A 6,699-nucleotide genomic window follows, 5' to 3' on the forward strand; every position below is an offset into this window, starting at 1 on the left:
TTAGTTTTGAGAGAAAAGTTGTTTTTTTTTTTAATATTTCACTGCTTTATTTATTATTTCTCATTAAGGAAATAACAGTATGTTCCAGAACTAATCTTAACTTATTAACAGCTAGCTCTTTATGAGGCACTTTAGTAATAATAACCAATGTTTTGTAGCATTGTACAGGTCGAAAATGCTTTCACATCTTTGTTCCCATTTTACAGATGAGAAAACTGAATCTCAGAAATAACTTGTCAAGTTCATACAACTGGTATATGTTAAAGTAGAGACTTGAACTCTGGTCTTTTCCATCATACTGCACATAAATGGGCCATACCTCAGATTAGGAGATCAAAATTGTCAATGAAAATAAAATTAAAATTCAATAAATATGTGTCATTATATTTTACATCAGTCTTAAATTTATGAGTAGATAATCTTATAAAAGCCCTTATATTGTCATTTAATTTACCCCTGCTGATCAATTTCTATTCTACTTAATGTTTATATTCTATTAAATATGATGTCACTGAAAACTTCTGGAATTTGATGAGCTTGTGAGATTGGACAAACAACTCACTCAAAACACACACACACACGCACGCACGCACACACACACACACACACACACACTCGTAGGCATTTAATTAAATATAAGAACTATATGCAGTAATTAATTTAAGCAATTAATATTTGCTTATTATGTTATTAGTAAGCTACTTTCAAATATTCCTGTATAAGTAGTATGATGTCAATTAAATTTAATTCATACCATAGGGGTGGTCAGTTAGAATAATGTGCTGGCAAATGTTTAGCAACCAGCTCTCAGAGGGGCAGAGTCCTGATTTGTAGTATTTGCTGATTTCCATTGTGTAACTATTCCCACTCACCAGGTCAGTTTCAAGTTACCAGTGTGAGGTCATAGAATGCAGCGTTGGGAAGAGATGTGCACAGTTGACCCATAGCCAGTACAAGCCAGCTCTAGCACAACACTGTGACCTTACAGTTCTTTACTTAGGGATCCAGATCCAGAACACTTCAAATGTTGCTATTTAATTCTTCACCAGAAGGTTTGGTGATAAGTGCAAGGGATGTTGACATAATTTCTGGAGAGTAAGCGAATGATAGGGTGCAAGGGATATACCTGGCTAAAAGATTACACAGGCATCTCTGTCCTTGAAGGAACAAAATGAAGGATCCAACAAAACCCAGAAGACTAACATCTTTAGAGTATGCTCTCAGTCTAGAATTTTGGTCCTGTGTCTCCCTATTTACTCAAGACTCTGTCTGATTTAATGAGAAGTTTTGCTAAATTTTTTATTCAACTATTATTATAAAGCTTGTTGGTGTGCCTAAAAGGTAGAGAGCAGGGACTTCCTCAAGCCCATGGGAATAGCTTGTATGACTATTTTGAAGCTTGCCTGCTAATAAATATTCCTATGAGGCAGAATTTGGTCAGATGTTTACTTTCACTACACTTATCACCTAGTGGTGAGGTCATGGGGAAGAAGTCATAGCTTCTACTTATCTTATATTACCAAATGTGGAGGCAATCGATATTTACCAAAACAATGTGACAATTGTGTAGGGCCAACTTGGCATATATCAATTTTCAATATCACTAAATGCATACTATGCTTGGGGCATTGTAGCACAATAAAGTCTCTGTCTACACAGACCTTTTAGGTTGATTGTACCATGAGTGATTTCAAAATGCAGTGTTACCATTTGTATTTGTAAAGAGTGAAAACAATCTGGATGCCAAGATCACACATACCAGCAGAAAATGGTTTATTCATAATACTGGCGTTGTAGTCAAGATAAATATACAAATCCCTTCACTCTCTTATCAGATAACAAGATCTTAAAGTGTGCAGGTAATATTTAACAGTACTGATTGTGTAGCACCTTGGTGTAATGGGTTTAAAATATGGCTTCCAAATTTCTGACTCTCCTTCCTCTAGATGTGGGAGGTCTATGTCCATTTTCCTTGAATCATTATGGGTTATGATTGCCTGATCAATACAACATGACAGAAGTATTGCTGTGTCAGTTTCTTAAAATATGAATTTGGGAACTCTGGTAAGTCCACAACCAGATTTTAAGAAATTGACTGCTTTCACTCCTATCTCTTGGGATGCTTGCTCTTAGGAACCAGTCTCCGTGCTACAAAGAAGCTTGAACCACCTCTTGAAGAGGACTGCATAGAGAGGAACCATTAGGTAACACCAACCTACCAGTCATCTAAATGAGACTTTTGGGAGGTGGATCACTCAGCTTCAGGCAACAGGGAACAGAGAAGAGCTGCCCCCGCTAAAACTGGCCCCAATTTTTGTTTTAATTTTTATTTGAGAGGGGGAGAGAGATAGAGAGAGAGAGAGAGAGAGAGAGAGAGAGAGAGAGAGAGAATACAAGTTGGGGAGAGGGGCATAGGGAGAGAGAGAAAGAGAGAGAGAGAGTATCTTAAGCAGGCTTCACTCTCAGCACTGAGCCCAACACAGGGCTTGATCCCATGGACCTGGGATCCTGGGATCATGACCTGAGCCAAAATGAAGAGTCAGATGCTCAACCAACTGAGCCACCCAAGTGCCCCCCTCAAATTGTAGATTCCTATGCCAAATAAATGCTTGTTGTTTAAGCCACTAAGTTTTGGGGTGACTTGTTATGTGGCAATAAAAATCTGAAACACCTGGAAATTTCTGCAGCTGTGAGAAGAGGCTAATAGATTTTTCTCAGCACCTAGCCATCTCTCTTTCCTGTTACCTGGTGAATAGTTCACGTGGAGGTAGTACATAGATTTCTCTTGTGTTTTCTCCCTTCTGGAAAGTTTCCTTGTCTTCTGCCTGGCCCTTTCTGATGGGAATATGCATCATACAAAACTCAAGCTGAGGCAGGGATTGGGTATGAATACCTTTCGCACCAGTGGAAGTTTGCACAATCTGTCAGATCTGTAGTTTCTGCATGGGTACTTTTCAAATATGTTAAATTGCATAATTCCTTTTTCTTTTTGGTAAGGTATCATCAGTCCTCTGCTAATTCTTCAGGTGTGGACTTATCTTACAGCTCTGTGAATTTCTTCTAAGGGATAGCACCCTGGATGAGAATTTAAAGATGTGAGTTGTTGCTTGGCCAGTGATTATGAACTTGGTCAAGTCATTTGATGTTTCTGGGTCCATGGAGGACTAAGACATTTAGAAGCACTAGGCATTGAGTATATCATGGCCCCTTGATCCCAGATCTAACTGTAAGCAAATACAAAAAAATTCTGATTTTCCCCAAGATGACCACTTGATGCTTTTTTTTGAATTACCGCCTGTCAAATTTGCTATTTTTTTTGTCGTTGTTCTTTTGGTACCACTTATTAGTCTAGCTAATTGGGCAACAATCTTCTAACTCTCAATTGTCTTATCTGTAAGAGGAATAAGTAGATTAGTTGATCTGTTAAATATTTTCAGATCTAAATATTTGATCCTGAAAGTGCTTTTATTTCCTTTCATTTTATTGCTATTTGCTTTGCCCTTTGCTATAACTTTATTGGAGTATAATTGACAAAAAATAAACTGCACAAATTTAAAATGTACCATTTGAGAATTTTTGACACACTTATACATCCAGAAAACCATTGCCATAATCCAAATAGTAAACATGTCCATCTTTGCTATAAATCTCCTGTTGTCTTTGGGAAGCCTTCCCTTTCACCCTTATCCACCCCAGTCACCAAACAACTACTGAGCTAGCTGTTTTCTGTTACTACTGATTAGTGTGCATTTTCCAGAATTTTATTTAAATGGGATCATAGAGTATGTATTTTTTTTTCTGGCTTCTTTCACTCAGCATAATTATGTTGAGATACAGCTATGTCGTTGCATGTACTAATAGTTCATTTCTTTTAGTTGCTAAAGAGTATACCATTCTATAGTTATGTTTATCCATTCACTTATTGATGGACATTTAGATTGTTTTTAGTTTGTGGCTGTTATAAATAAATCTGCTATGAACGTTCACATATGAATCCTTGTAGGAACATATGATTTCATTTTTCTTGAATAAATATCAAGGATGGAATGACTGAATCAAATGGTAGTTATATGTTTAACACTTCAAGAAGCTTTTCCAAAGTGCTTGTACCATTTTACATTCCCACCTATAGTCTGGGAGAGTTCCAGTTCCTCTAAATCCTTACCAACATTTTGAATGGTTATTCAAAAAATTTTTAGCCATTCTAAGAAGTATGTAGTTGTATCTTTTTTGTGGTTTAAATTTGTGTTTTTCTAATAACTAATGGTGTTGAAAATCTTTTCATGTGCTGATCGGCCATCTGTATATTTTCTTTGGTGAATATCTGTCCAAATTTCTTGTCCATTTTTTTTATTGTTGAGTTTAAGAAGGTTTTTTTTAATATACTTGTTAAAATTTCTTCATTGGATATATAATTTTAATAATTTATATTTTAATTTATAATTTATAAATTTATAATTTAATTTTAATAATTTATATATTGGATATATAATTTTTTCTCAGTCTGTGGCTTATATTTTCATTCTCTTAATGTTTAGTATGTTCTTAAAGAGAGAGTTTTAACACAGGTGACTTATTTTACAGACTGTTTTATGCTCAAAGAGGAGCATAGATGGATCTGGGATGACAAAAGTAATAGCAAACAATTCAGTGGTTTGGTATTGAGTGTCTTTTTGTATGGTTTTATTTAGTTAGCATTTGTTAAGTGACTTTTCTTTGTAAACCATTGTTTTTAAAATTTTTTTTAATGTTTATTTATTATTGAGACAGAGAGAGATAGAGCATGAACGGGGAAGGGACAGAGAGAGAGGGAGACACAGAATCTGAAGCAGGCTCCAGGCTCTGAGCTGTCAGCACAGAGCCTGATGCAGGGCTCGGACTCACAGACCGCGAGATAATGACCTGAGCCGAAGTCGGACGCTTAACTGACTGAGCCACCGAGGTGCCCCTACTTTTCTTTATAAACCATTGTAATATAAATAAGCATTTTGGTAAGTAATGTTTAAACTTGAATTCTGGGCCCAAAGAAAACTTTTGAAAACAGTCTCCAGTTTAGAGAAGACCTAGTCTCTTGGTTGTCACTGTATTATGTCTGATCTGTGAATAGTCTATGCTAAAACCCCATGCATGCTATCTGTATTTCTACACCTATGTCGTCATCTGCATCTGTAACTATTTTTATTTCTATATATGTGTGTATGACTTGCAAAAAAAAAATCTAACTTGCATTCACATTCTGCTCATGTCTTTGGTCAGACATAACCATTGGGAACACTGTTATGAACTCAGAAGTAAACTAAATGATAATATAGTACGTGTCACAAAAACCATGTACTTTAGTCTATAGTGAAAACATGGATCTTCTCTCAGGCCTTTATCCAGACAATTATTTATAAAGTAAGATAGATTATAACCAGTGAGGCCATACTGACAGCATGTGGAATAACAGTTTACAATGGTGGGAGGAGAGAGAGATAAAATACAGATCCAACAACTACAATGCACAGAAGTCTGGATTTATTTTATATAGTTACAGAAAGCCTTATAAGCATGAATTCTCCAGAGGACCTTGAGTCATCAAAAACTTATAATAATTTATTTCAGAAATGGTTGAAATAAATTATAACTTCTTAAAAGGAATAAAGTTTTGAAAAGCACATAATTAAATCCTTGATAATATAAAAGAATTTATGTAATGAAAGAATCTGAGGCTATGAAAATGTAAGACTTACAGGAGAATGGAGTCAGAAAGCTGAATGGAGTTAAGGTAGAGTTTATCTTGAAAATTCTTCCACTTTAAATATTCTAAGTACAGAATAGAAAGATACAGTTAATTGGAAGGGAAGAAAGTAATAGTTACTGAATGGATTTCTGGCAGTAATTGAAAAGGGATATTCCCACGCAACCAGTTATTAAGACTCATGAAATTAAAATTTTATCTAACATTTGAAATATTTGATCTAGAAATTTAAGAACAGGTAGGTCTGAAGGAAGGAATTTTATTTCCTCTGTTAGAGCTTTTTAGTGCTTAACAACGTAACTTTAGAAACAGCCCAAACTGTGTTTAGGTTACAGCGTGATCGCTGGGTTTTTGTTTTTGTTTTTTCCAAACTCTAGGTTTCTCATCTGCAAAATGGAACTAGAAACCCCACCTCATGGGATAATGGTGAAGATGACATGGAATGCAGGTATAGGACTTAGTACAGTACCTGGCCCAAGGTTTCCAACACTCAATAAATATTAAATATTACAATTATCATTATTGTTTCTTCTAGGCAGAAATCTGAAAGTGAAGAAGCACTGGAAAATTCAAGTAAAGAACATCAGCTATCAGTCCCATAATTTGTGATTGAGGATTGAGATCAGGTTTTATTTTCATCTGTTTTTGTTTCTTTGGTTTTAATTTAAAAAACTTGAGGAAGTCCCCAGAAATAACTGACCGTTTTTTGAGGGTGTCCCTCGATGCTTGTGGGCTCCATCTGGGTTGCAGCCATTATTTTACCTACTTGACAGATGAGGAGGTCCCTGAGGTTAAGTGTTCTTCACAGCAGACACCCAGGTTGAAGGCGGAGTTAAAGTATGCCCCAGGTCGCATAACTCATTCTCCGTTCAAGAATCTTCCCTAATCCCTGGTGCCATTTGGGAATGGTTTCAAAGGCATTCCAACGGCAAAATCATGCCAGTGCACTGGTTATCAAT

At 35.9% G+C, this 6,699-nt stretch overlaps 1 long non-coding RNA gene across 1 annotated transcript; it reads left to right on the forward strand.

Annotated features, from left to right (window-relative positions):
* Positions 1 to 969: 969 nt before the first annotated feature.
* Positions 970 to 6,361, forward strand: LOC132695460 (uncharacterized). Its single transcript, XR_009617827.2, has 5 exons — positions 970 to 1,212; positions 2,134 to 2,204; positions 2,998 to 3,095; positions 6,118 to 6,188; positions 6,276 to 6,361. It is a non-coding gene; the product is annotated as an uncharacterized LOC132695460 (long non-coding RNA).
* The last annotated feature ends 338 nt before the right edge of the window (positions 6,362 to 6,699 follow it).

This window comes from Panthera onca, chromosome B4, assembly GCF_046562875.1.
Source record: "Panthera onca isolate mPanOnc1 chromosome B4, mPanOnc1 haplotype 2, whole genome shotgun sequence".
In the NCBI taxonomy this organism is placed as follows: domain Eukaryota; kingdom Metazoa; phylum Chordata; class Mammalia; order Carnivora; family Felidae; genus Panthera; species Panthera onca.